This window comes from Asterias rubens, unplaced genomic scaffold, assembly GCF_902459465.1.
Source record: "Asterias rubens unplaced genomic scaffold, eAstRub1.3, whole genome shotgun sequence".
Lineage (NCBI taxonomy): Eukaryota > Metazoa > Echinodermata > Asteroidea > Forcipulatida > Asteriidae > Asterias > Asterias rubens.
In genome coordinates, this window is record NW_022985694.1 from 340,995 (window position 1) to 354,530 (window position 13,536).

The 13,536-nt window shown below is 37.4% G+C and overlaps 1 long non-coding RNA gene across 1 annotated transcript; it reads left to right on the forward strand.

Annotated features, from left to right (window-relative positions):
* The first annotated feature begins 541 nt into the window (after positions 1-541).
* On the forward strand, positions 542-7,056 carry LOC117305601. Its single transcript, XR_004520706.1, has 4 exons — positions 542-632; positions 3,050-3,112; positions 4,984-5,072; positions 6,232-7,056. It is a non-coding gene; the product is annotated as an uncharacterized LOC117305601 (long non-coding RNA).
* Positions 7,057-13,536: the final 6,480 nt, after the last annotated feature.

Genomic DNA, 13,536 nt, shown 5'->3' on the forward strand with positions numbered 1-13,536 from the left:
AATATAATCATGAATAATGATCGTCGTGCACACAGAGAGGGCAAAGCAGGCTGGTGAAACAAAGTTTGGCTACGTTGATGTGTTTATGAGATTCATGTCCATTAATGTAATAACAGAAATAATGTACACTGTAAAAAATAGTTAGTAAATCTTGCTTATAAATTGGTCAAAATGACTAAGTTTGCCTAGTCCTGTGTCTCTGACTAATGTAATGTTAGCCTGACTAATCTTATATTTGCTGTGACTAATCACTATAAGTCAGAACTTTAACCCGTGACTAGAATTTTGTTTGGACTAAAACGATTTAGTCAAAATGTCGGGTTTTGACTAATTTTGACTGGTATGAAGCTACGGTGCTTTGACTAAGTAAGATTGGTCATGTTCCCGCCTTCCCAACATTTTAGATGTGGGAAAAATATAAATTGCCCGCGAATTAGCAGGATGCTGGTACCCGGCGGCAACGTCAATGTATAGTTAGTGTGTAACTTGGGTTTTTAGCTTGTACCCGTTAACTTGCAAACTGCAGCTAGCATGCAGGGCGTACATGATACTCTCCCGTTCGGCGTGTGTGATACATACACTTCACAGGGCAAGGAGGCTCAATCCAGGCTCCGACCAGTTTCAGAAATAAGGTGAGAATATTGGTTTTCCCGTTACATTTTTAAAACCGTAACATACTTAGCCAGAGGGAGACCGTTACATTGACGTTAGTCTACAATCATATTGTGGAAAAGCTTTTAGTGTTTTTGGCCACAGAACTCTAGGTGCATAGGCCAGCACTTAACGGCGGCTAGGCCTTGCATTACGTGTCAAAATGGAGCATGCAGGCGAAGTTTATCAGGTAGATTCAAGTTTAAAATCTCTGATTTTCACCCTATAATTAATATTGCCAGACTGAGAATTTAATGTAGAACACTTTATTGTAAAGTTTGTATATTTTCAAGATATAGCGACTGTAAAAGGACGAAACAAAAAAGCTTGTTTAGCATGTTGTTGTTTTTCCAGTGGGGCTACGGGCGTGTGTATAGTGTACGTGTGTGTACACAAACGATGGTCCTAATCATTGTAGTTTGTATGCAATGCATGCCCTTGCTTTAGGCTTTACTGCACGACACATGATGTGCAAGGCCTAGTCGGTTAATGTTTAAATCAACCCATGCTATATTATAATATTATGGGGATGGTCAAAGCTTATTATTTATTGGCCATCATAAAGTGCGGTCCTAAATGTCTTCCAATCAGCAAGGACTTTACATTTAAAAATAAGTTCATATTCATAACTAACTTGAATTTGAAAACATGGGCATTAAAGTTTCCATGTAACAAACGTAGGCCTAACGACAAGTAACAAGTAATAACGGTAGCATGTTCGGAAAATCAAGTGTACCAAGCGATGGAATGTAGTTATCGCAACTCTATAGTCCATCAGCCCCAAATTTTGGACTATCAAGTTAAGACTTATAATGTAGCAACTAACGAGGACAAGGTATAATTCTTTAAATGTTTACTGAAGCACAAAGTATTGATACTTTTATGTTGCACCTCATAATTTTTTTAATGATTTAGTTGTAAAAAATCATTTTATACATTCCATTGTACACATGATTTATTTCCTTTAAAAAATAAGGCTTCAGGAATGCCAACAAAAATAGGTCACTTGCTGACAATGGCTGGATTCTCAATGTGACATCATCTTACATGTTTCCTGAGCTATTCCAGAAAACAATTGTTCTGAAATGGGGTCTGTCAAATGAATGACAAATATGTGTTTTTTCTTTTAACAAACTCACTCAATTCTGTTCAATGAATGTGAGGTCATGTTGAGAATCTAGCCATGTCAAAAAGTGACCTATTTAGGAGTTCATGAAGACAATTATTTTTAAAGGAAATAAATCATTTAAAATTACACAGGGATGCACAAGACTTTTTTCCAACTTAATCATTTAAAAACAATATAAGGTGCAATATCAAAGCATCATACTTTGTATTTCAGTAAACCTTTAAATATATGTAATAATTGCATCATGGGAAATGAGTAAAACAAATGTCTTGCCCTACACCGATGTGATAAGCACTGTATACTCAGGAGCTTTCAAGTCCTGGGGAAAAAGTTCCACAGGCAACTCAGGTGGGTTTCGAACCCACGACTTAACCACTAGACCACTGAGCAAGGCGGATCCAGTATTATTTGCAGTGGGTACCGGGCTTGGTGGTCTAGACATCTGCTGTAGTCACGCAGGAGTCATAGGTTCGAATCCTGACAAGGGCCCAATTTCATAAAGCTGTTTACCGGTAAGCACATTTTTGTGCTTACTGTTGCAGAAAAATGTGCTCAAGCATACATATGTAAACGTATTTCATTCACCATGATTTCTCAAGTTAGCAGAAAATTTCGCAGCGCGCATGCACGTTCACCATGGATTTGCATTGTTACGTCACTCATGTGCTAACAGCGGGTTAGCCAGCATTTACCCTTGCTTACGATAAACAGCTTTATGAAATAGAAATTCTGCTGAGGGAACTGCTGCTTACATCTTTTATGAAATTGGGACCATGTTGCCTGTGGAATTTTTTATCCGCAAGACTCGAAAGCACTGAATATATATTCAGTGCTTATCACATCGGTGTAGGGCAAAACAAAATTTTAAGGCATCATCTATACTCACACCACACTGAATATTTGTTCCTTTTTAGCACAATTATAAGCCACAGACTTCACAGAACTTGGAGAGAAAATATTTTGACAACCATCTCCACTGAGTGGGGATTGTTTTATGCAAAAAATAATAACCATCAGAACTGTGAGCTCTTTTGTTTTGTTTACAGCTTAGCTTGCTTAATTGTATGTTCTGATTGGTTGCCATTCAAGTTCTAAATATAAAACAGCACCTGTAACTCAAATGCGGGACAATACATCTTTCAAACATTGTCTTTTTAAAATCCATCCTGTAGATTTAAATAGATAAGATGTTTCATTTAAGATTTTCTGTTATTTTGAATACTTTTATTTAATAGTAAAGTTGTAGGTTTTGCTATATTTCCGTTGTAGTCTGAGCAGCTTTGTCCTGTGAGAAACCCATTTCATCATCAGCAGCATGTCTTGGAAGGCAAGGTTAGTTTCTAATTTTTGTTATTCTCTAAACCGCCAAGATTTGAATTTGGCTTATGGGTCATTCCATGTCAGTTCAACAGGCTTTTGGACCTGACCTTCACGGATCGACACAAAATTTGGTGTGCTGATTTGACTTACTGAGAAACCCCCAGAACTGAATTTTTATGTCATTCAGATAATTACTTTTTGAGATACAGGTTAACAAACTTTTGACTAATTAGCTTGACCCTCTATGTTTGGACAACCATATCTCCAAAAGTAAAGCACCCACATAACACTTTCCACTATTTTAAAGCTCTTGACGGAGAAAAAAATTCCACTTAGCATTTAACAAAATTACGCACAATTTTTTGGGGGGTGGGGGGGGGGCATGTGGGGGCAAAGATTTTACTTTTGGGGCCCAAGAAGTGCAAGCCATTTAATATGTTACTTGATTTACACATTTTAAAAAAACATTTTTTATGATTTCAATGAGGGTTGGGGGGGGGGGGGGAGGAGGAGGGGGTGGAGGCCGCCCTGCCCCCACCCCTTCTAATTATGCCACTGCACATGAGTCATGTCATGGGACATGTTTTTAAAGTACAGTACTAACTATTATAGGCCTACTGTATACACGTGTACATGATGTACGTGTACATGATGTACGTGTACATGATGTACGTGTACATGATGTACATGTACAGCTGTATACATGTATGTACACCTGCATATGTACATTCATTTAAAGTTTTTAACCTTTATAGCCTGTGTTCATATTATCATAACTCCAAAACTGTAAGAGTGCCCATCCTAAATTTTTCTGAAAATGTTGCTTATATCATGAGCTAACAATGAAAAAATTACGCATTTTGAAAACTATACATTTTCGCAATCAAGGGCAAATGTCACATTTGTGCGTAATTTTGTTGTGCTACGTGGAATTTTTTCTCCTTATTTTATTAAATGAAGGCCATGTCAAGAGCTTTAAAATAGTGGAAAATTTATTTATGTGGGTGCTTTACTTTTGGAGATATGGTTGTCCAAACATAGAGGGTCAAGCTAATTAGTCAAAAGTTTGTTAAGCTGTATCTCAAAAAGTAATTATCTGAATGACATAAAATGTCTGTTCTGGTGGTTTCTCAATAAGTCCATTCAGCACACCAAGTAACGTTTCAATCTGTGTTGGTCAAGTCCAAAAGCGTGTTGAATTGACACGGAATGACCTATTGTCATGTTTTGATAACCATCTCTAAAAATAAAACACCTAGGGGCCTACAGTGATAATTTTTACACCAGTTTAAAGCTCTTAATATGTCCCAGATTTCATAAAAACTAAATCAACATTATATTATGTACCACAAAAACATTAATTACGCAAAAAAATTACATTTGACCTTGATTAGCAAGGTCATTTTTTTTATATGTATAATTTTTATCTCAATGTTAGCTTAAGATGTACATTAGCAATATTTCTAGAAAAGGTTGGGATGGGCACGCGCACAGTTTGAATTATGATTATTTGAACAATGGCGGTTAAGGATGAAAACTTAAAAAGTATGTACATATGCGTGTGCTTATTATGTGCATGTATAATAATGTACATGTGTAAAAATATTACCTTTGACCTTGATTAGCAAAATGCATTTTTCAAAAGGCATAATTTTTATCTCATTGTTAACAATATTTCTAGAAAAAAACTGAACAATATGTCAAACTGAACAATATGTCAAAAAATTATGACATACAATTTTAATTATCAATTTTGTTTTCAAAGTCCTTTAAAAGCAGTCATGTGACAAGGTGATGAAGGACCAAGCCAGAGACGAGGAAGTCCTTTAACATTCTAGAATAACATTCTTTAAAATAAGTATGTTTTTCTGCATTTTTTACAGAAGCTATCAGTATTGCTGCCATCCTTGGCATCCCATGTACACTAAAAGAAAAAATCTGCAATATGTTGATTCTGGGTGATGAAGATGGGGTAAGTAAAGGGTTGCTCACACTGCAGCCGTAACAAGAAACAATAACACTCAAAAGAACATGGTCTATTGGTTGAATAAGCATGCGCATATTCCACACAGTATAATTAACCAGTAGACTTAAACAATTGAGTGCATCTCTGTTTCTTGTTTTTGTGATGCATCTCTGCTTTTTAAATAAGGGAATAAAAGAGTGGTAGTGAGGTCTTAAATGACCCTTTAAGACTGGCAGGGTCATGTCCATGCAATAAAGGGCCAAGTTTGAATGGGCATGGTTTATGTCAGCATTGCGTCATTAAGGTAGGCGTGTGGCTATGAGTGCTTAACACGCGTTAGCCAACCGGTCTAAAACAAGTCCAGCTCAGACATAAAAACACCCCCATGTGACATGCTCTCCATTGGGAATAGCGAAACTGTCTGGGATATTTATGAATGAATGATCAAATCCAAAACTCTTAATTGACTTACTCATGACTTGAATTATAACTTGTATTAATTTGTCACATGTTGGGTTGAATTAACACTCAACTTCATGGACTTAACTTGGACTCAACTCAAACGCAAGACAAAGACTTGAACTCAAGAAAAGAAAGACATTGATAATTTTTGAATGACTGATATACAAACTCTCAAATTCACCTTCGGTTACAATTCACTTTTGGCTGAACAAACAAAAGTGAAGAATACATTATTTGGACCTTGGACCACCATTTATCCTACACTATGCATGAGGCAGTCTCATTTTATATACTCATAAACTGATGAGGGTTTTTGAAATTGCATCTGCAACATACCAATGGCCAATTTGTGTTGTTTTGAATTAATAAACTCCTCAGAGAGAGTATATGCACTGTGATTGGTCGAAGAGTGGTCACGTTGGGGTGTATTAAAATGTGATGTAAAGACAAGTTCTGTGGAACAAGTGAAAATTCACAGTAAAGGTATTAATTCATGGGAACAACAGTGTGAGGACCTGGTCTTCACTGGGTAGTAATGACCATGGCCGCTGTTAATGAAAATCGCTTTTGGCTTGGTCCATTAACAACAGCCAGCCACCAACCCGGTCATTACCACACAGTGAAGACCAGGTCCTCACACTGTTATTCCCTAATTAACACACTGTTATTCCCTAATTAAAAGTATTTATTTTTTCATATACAGGGGACAGCTTGGCCTGTCATTGAGGGTAATGACAACAGACTTGAGGACTGCACTTCATTTGACGTGATCATTGATGGGTTGGCTGTCAGCAGCTCCACTTGTCTCCTGACATCGGTGAAAGTGTATTTAGCCAGCTTTTATGTTTTCAATTTGGCTTATCCCACATGCCTCAGGAAAACTTTGTCTTTTTTCCAGAAAATTGTCCTGAACATCCAAGACAATATTCCTCTCGACCGCAGTGTTATATCTTGCCTTGACAAACTGAATAGGTACATTTGACTGTGACCATTTTTCTTGGTTAAAGCAATGTGTTACTAACATAAACCAAGTAACTGCATTTGTCTCAGTAGTTCCTCTTGATCAAAGCATTGTGTCTTACTAGATAAACAAGTTACATGTACATATACTGCATTTGACTCAGTATGTTCCCCTCGATCAGATCATTGTGTGTTTATACTAAAGTAAACCAAGTTAAGCTGCATTTGACTCATCAGTATTTTTCCTCTTGATAAACGCATTATGTCTTACTATGAACAAGTTTTACTGCATTTGACTTAGTATGTTCCTCTCAAAGTATTGTGTCTTACTAAAATAAACCAAGTTAAACTGCATTTCACTTAATTAGCATGTTCCTCTTGATCAAAGCATTATGTCTTGTTAAGATAAACTGAATATTCTTCTTAAAGGTACATTACAGGATTGATAAGGATCACTCAAATACTTTAATTGTTGAATTTCTGTTTGAAAGCTTAATGGTTATGAAGTTAGTACTAGGACTGTGAAATGTTTCCCCCTGAAATAAGGGCATATTCGAAAAAACTACCTGATAATCTAAAAACAAACAACATCTGATTTTGTTTGTTAACAACCCAAATTGACCATATGTGTACAAAATAACCATTGTTCATTGATTTCTCTATAACATTAATAACGATTTTGATACAAATCACAAGTTTGTTTTAAGATGTAATTGAATTGAATGCATCCAACCAAAAGCCAATCCTGTATCGTACCTTTACCCTAAGAATTAAATCTTACTTGTGACAATTCACTTCAAATAGTTTTGACAGGGTGCCTTTGGAATAGTGAATGGGCCTCTGGCAAAATATTGACTTGACAGTTGTTGTATTATTCCAGTGTTCGTTGGAAGTTTTCTTCTTAAATAGGGAGGGGGGGTAACCTGAAACATAGGAAAGTAAATAGTTTTCCTTGAATATTGTTGTGAACAGAGGCATTATATCCATGTTTTTACAACACGTGTGATTCAGGATGTCATTATCTCTTATAGCCATTTGATAATCTCAGTTTGAACATCATAATTCTTACATCATTGGGCATCATTTGTGTTAAGAAAAAAATGCATTTTGAATAGACTGAAATGTTTGCATAAAAGATGTAGGGATGTAAATTTAAATTAGTGTCAATGGAGCTTTTTCTCAAAAAGTAGCAGTTGTACCTGGCAACGGTGACCCCCAGTTAAAAACAATGATGTTCTTGATTATAACAACCCCAGATCTGCCAAATGTAACGTCATTTGGACAAAAATATAATGACAAATATGGAGAAAATATATACAGTCATAAACATTGGGCAAAAACCCTCTGTTGGTACTTTTTTTTTTAAATGTCATCTTGTATATTTGAAGGAATTTTTAGCAGATAAATAAAATTGAAGGGAAACTGTAGGGGTTCAAGAACCCTCTTTTGAGAAAGTAAAGGGTAAATGAGTGTGCTAATTTTAAACAAGCAATTTTATCACATTATTTATTTATAAATTGTGTGGAGTTCAATGAACTTTGAGTCACCATTGTATTAGTTATGCCTTGTTGAGATTAAATTTGAATTAAAGAATTTTCAGAATGTATAAAGTTGTCGAAGTATACTTTCTAGTAAGATTTTAATTTATAATCCATCTTAAATTCTAAATGGTTTCTTTCATGGAAAACAGTTTAGAAAATGATTTTGTTTTTGGATGAACAATTTTCCATTTTTTGTTTGATGATGCAACAATACACAATGTCCAGGTACATCAAAAGAACGTGGGAAGACATTCCTGACTGATGCCAACTAGTCAAGATTTAAATTGTTGCTTTGACTAATGCCATTAGTCAAATCAACGAACGACCTAAAGTGAAGTACTGGACCAAGATTAAAAGTCGCTGGACTAATCTAAAAAGTCGCTGGACTAAGCCAAAATGTTGATGGACTAAACATTAGTCGTATGAGACATCTTTTTAGTCAAGTCACTGGACTAATGTAAACTAGTCACATTTCTGACTAAATCCTTAGTCATGCTCAGACTTTTGACTACTTAAAATTAGTCGTGTCAGACATGACGCTGGACTATTTTTTTTTAGTCAAATTGACTAATTAATTTGTAGAGTGTAATGGCATACCTCTTCTTCATCGAACAGCCATGGATAAACTTCTTGGATCTCCTTAATGGTTGCTTTGCCTCCAGTAATGAGTTGTCGACGATCCGCTAATGTTGCACACATTGCCAACTGGACACGCTCATGGTTGGGTTTCTTTTTTTTTGTTTCTTGCTTCATCCATGTTATGTGGGCATTGATCGAGGCGTCATCTTCTGAACTTGGGCGTAACGGCTTGTAGTTAGTCACGCCCCACTGTGGAGGAGACTGCTTCTTGGATATGGTTGAGTAGTTGTCTGATGTTGACTTCCTCTTGTGCAGCAGGACTGATGGTATGTTTTGGTCATCACGCTTGCGGGAATTGGCAAATTTATACTGCAACCTGTATTTCCAGAGACTCTGAAATCCATTTTATACACAACAGTATTATATAAATTAATACTAAAAAAATAGTGAAAATTTGTATTCATTATCCCCTATGCAAAATTACTTAAATTTAAAAATTTTTACTTTACCGTTTGTCACAAACAAAAATCTAACTTATCAACTTATACTTACTTGGGCATTGTCTAAAGTCATGTTAGGCTGACGGGCCAAATGAGGCATTTTCTCCAAAAGAAGATGTGTTATCTTGTTGTACTGCTCAGACGTAGGATAGCTGGTTGAGAGAAAAAATTACAAGATGAAAGTAAAAGTCCAGGCCACTAGCCCATTTTCCACCATACATGGGATGAAAAGCAACAGAATTTGTTTAACCAGTTTATTTGTGTGATATCTATATTAGTCATGTATCAATATTATATGTTAATACCTATCGAACCGACACAGTATTTAGTCCAGAGCATTTTGCTATTTCTATGAACACTGGTCTTCTCATGATTGAGATGAGGAGGGAGCATTTGATCTCCCTTCACCCTCAATGTTAAGAATACTATAGAATAGCTTTTTTTTGCACACAATGAGATGATGCTCTTGAGGTATAATCTAAATGCACTTTGGTAAAACATTTTTTTGTTTTTTTCGGGGGGTGGGGTGGTCACCTGACACCACAATGTACCAAATCCCAGTATAGCCAAACTACACTTTGTAGGTGTATGTGCTGCATTATTGTAGGTGTTGAATCATTTAAATTTCCTGACTGATTCCTCTGCAAAGTTGAGAAAGTACTCAAATGATTTAACAAAACATTAAGCATGATCAACCTTATACTTTGAACTCAAGTTCTGATGGCCGGCCGAGTCACCAGAGTGTGGGTTCGAGTCCTGGTTATGACACTTGTGTCCTTGAGCAAGACACTTAACTTTAATTGCTTCAACCAGGAGTAAATGGGTACAGAGATCGTTGATGTGAATGATAAGTACGTGTGCGCCGAAATGGCTGTCGTAGTGGGGCTGCATACTAAAGGAGTTGAGATGGTTTCAGGAATGCTTAAGGCCCCATGAAGAGGGGGTAGTAATGTTGTAGGCACTTTGATACAATGCTTAAAAGTGCCTACATAAATGCCTGTTATTATTATTATTATTATTATTATTATTATTATTATACTTACTATGTGTGCTTTGTTATGCTACTGTAAATAGCATCTAACATAGCTGACCTCTCCCCTTCCTTCAGCACTTGGCCCGTTTCCAGCTTTTGACATATGGCAGGAGGAAAATCTGGTAGGTTGTACCCCTTCAACCAGTTGCTAGATAGTATCCGTGTAGTTGATGCAGTCTGAATGAAAGTTGCACATGCAACATCAGAGGCTTCTTCAGGGCTATCAAAAGTAGTGCGAACAAAGGAATAAAAATACATTGTGATATTTTTTAACAGAAAGTTTACTTTTTTAATGTCAGTCTCAATGTGTTTGTAGTGTTTTGTTATCAGTCCGGAGACAATTAAGGAAGGCCTGACACCTTGTTTTTGGGTTGCTCACTGATACGTTACTCTGCTGACAGATTTATTCACCATCCGAAGAAAACCTATTACAAACATAGATCCATAAATCTAATTAATTATCATGCATGTAACGACTAATATTTAAGATTACTTTTCCACAAGTAGCCTTCCACCTCAGTTACACTAAACAAGTCTACATAACACTTAATTATAGGCCGGATACATATCCATACAACGTGAACTTCAGATCATGTGCTGTATATTGATCAACCATTGTTACCCAGTTTCACCCAAATTAACCCTCTAAATTTCTACTCACCAACCGATCCGTTCCTCTATTTATTGGCAATCAAACTGGCTCCATGAGCGGGTCTCTCCAACTTCTTCCTCCACCCCGAATGTTGGATTTTACCCTCTCATCATTGTCATACGTGACACTCATTTAGAGACCAACAACGAAAAAGGACGCAACAAATAGACCCCTCCGCCTAAACCGGCTAAAATTACTATGCTACACACTGATTAATTACCAAACTCACCTATAATGAGCTGAATATTGAAAATAGCATAGTGAATATTTGTAATAATGTGACCAATTACATTACATACAAGAATAAAGACGAGATTGAGACCCAAATTCTTTCTCAGATAAAATAATCCAAAAAGTTATGCCTTTTTACATCCTTGACATTTGTATCCGTGCGACTACCGTTTAAGTACAATGGCGCCCTCTATCGTTTACCAAAGTCATTCAACAAACTTTTTATCACCGTAATTAACGAAATGCCCATGGGTATCATAAAATATTGATTCATCACATTCTCCCCTACTAGTTCGATCAACTCCTGAGGATCGATTGAATGATTCAGCATCACATGAGGATAAAAATGTTCCCCTTAATCTTACAAATAAGCGAATCATACTAATCACCAAAATACATTATGTATACCATCTTTCTCGCACCAACCCATATTTGCTTTATAGAACAGAGAAAACATTTGAACAAAAGTTACATGTATTTAACCAAACTTTTTGTTTTTCTTTAAACCTACAAGAAAACACAATTAGCATATTATCATCTGACATTAATTATGCCCATATGCGAGATTCAAAGTACTTTGTTATCTGACGAAGCGTTTTCTCATACAGTGCCCTTCCCGAAGTGTTCAGGTGGACCCCATCAAGGTTATACCGAGAGTTCTTTAACCCTCTGTGCTCCCACAACCACCATTGGTCTTCCACAAAGGTCGACTGCTGAATAAGATCATTAAATCTCTCTGCTCGATCATTAAATTCTTCGAGTGAGACCTGACCACCCCGTAAACCTCCTGTCCTAGGGAGTACTGGCAGAAACACTATTACCTCTGGGTTAATACCCCTCTTGGGTAACTCATACACAAAGTCACAGAGTGAAGAATGCACTTGGTTTGGATTAACATTTTTAGAACACAAATCATTTGTACCCAAGTCAATAATTAAAACTAAAGGATTTGCCTGCCGTAAATATTCATAATACTTCCTCGGCCTTGCCCGAATCCTACTTAAAGTGAGACCGCCCTCACCAATACATGTAACAGGAACTACCTTACTCTGTAACTCAATTTTAAACTGAGAACCTCGCTTCCTTTTCAAGCGTTTAACAAAACTGTGCCCAAAAAGGACAAAACTCATTTTCCGTTTAAGAACACAATACTACAAAAGGGGGAGGAAGCCCTATCAACCCACTCCTTTACCACTTAATCAATTACAAATTTACACAATTTCCTAACACCATGTCAGTCCACTGGTAGCCAGAATACCCAGTGGTGCCCTACAGTAAGGTGTGCCATTGCGGAAACTGGATGCCCCAAGTCTTTCCAGCAAGACAACTCCCTGACCTTCTGCAATCACTGAGAACCCCCGCCACCAGAGTAAAGACAAATCACTTAATAGCTGAACAGGGCAATCTGAATGGATTGCTGTGTTTACCCCTTGTAGTTCGTTGAGAACTTCTTAGGTGCTCAGATGCAGGGCAATGTAAACTTGGGGGCTCCCCTACTTCTACATTGCTCACGCCCTGTAAATCTTGAACCAGAGACTGATCCCCTGAAGGCTCAGTGTGTAGGACCTCCCAATCTGAATCTCCATCAGACTCATCACTCTCATTTTCTGTGTCACTTTCTGCAAAGGGATCTAACCGCAAGAGTTTTCTATTAACTACTCTTTCTGGGCCCCCCTTCAAGGGACGGATACGAAATACATCGCTATGCTCATTTATCCAAACGACCACATATGGGTCTCTTTCAAACTTGTCAGCCAGTTTGTGGCGTCCCTTGAATGCGCATTTTCTGAGTAGAACATGGGACCCAATCTCAATAGGTTTGCTAGGTTTTACTTTCCTATCATAAGTAGCCTTGTTGCGATTGCAGCTTTTTGCTACTCGTTCCTTTACTAACTCACTAGCTCTAGAGAGCAAAGAAGATTGTTCTCTGACAAAATCTTGATCCCAATCGTTATCAGTTCTCCCCAACATCTGGTCTAGAGGTATCAATGGTTCCCTACCAAACATAAGCAAATACGGCGCTACTCCAGTGGTGCAATGCGGAGTAGCATTATACACAAATACAAGGTGCTGTAAAAGGTCAGGCCACCTCCGCCTATCCCGCTCATCCATGGACTTAATGAGTCCAAACAGAGTCCGGTTAAAGCGCTCTGTTTGAGCGTTCCCCTCGGGGTGGTAAGGAGTTGTTCTGGTCTTTTTCATGCCGTACAATGCACACAATTCCCTCACAACTTCCCCTTCAAAATTCCGACCCTGGTCGCTGTGCAAACGACAAGGTATTCCATATTTGGAAAACCACTGATTCCTCAAGACTTTGGCAACAGTTACTGCATGTTGATCCTTACACGGATATGCCTGTACAAATTTTGTATAGATGTCGGTCATGACCAGAACATCCTCATAGCCTCCTGCCCCTCGATCAATTTTGACAAAATCTATGGCTAGCACTTCGAGTGGTCGAAATGCTAAAAGGTGCCGCATTGGCACTTTTGCTTGAGGCTCTGACGCCTTA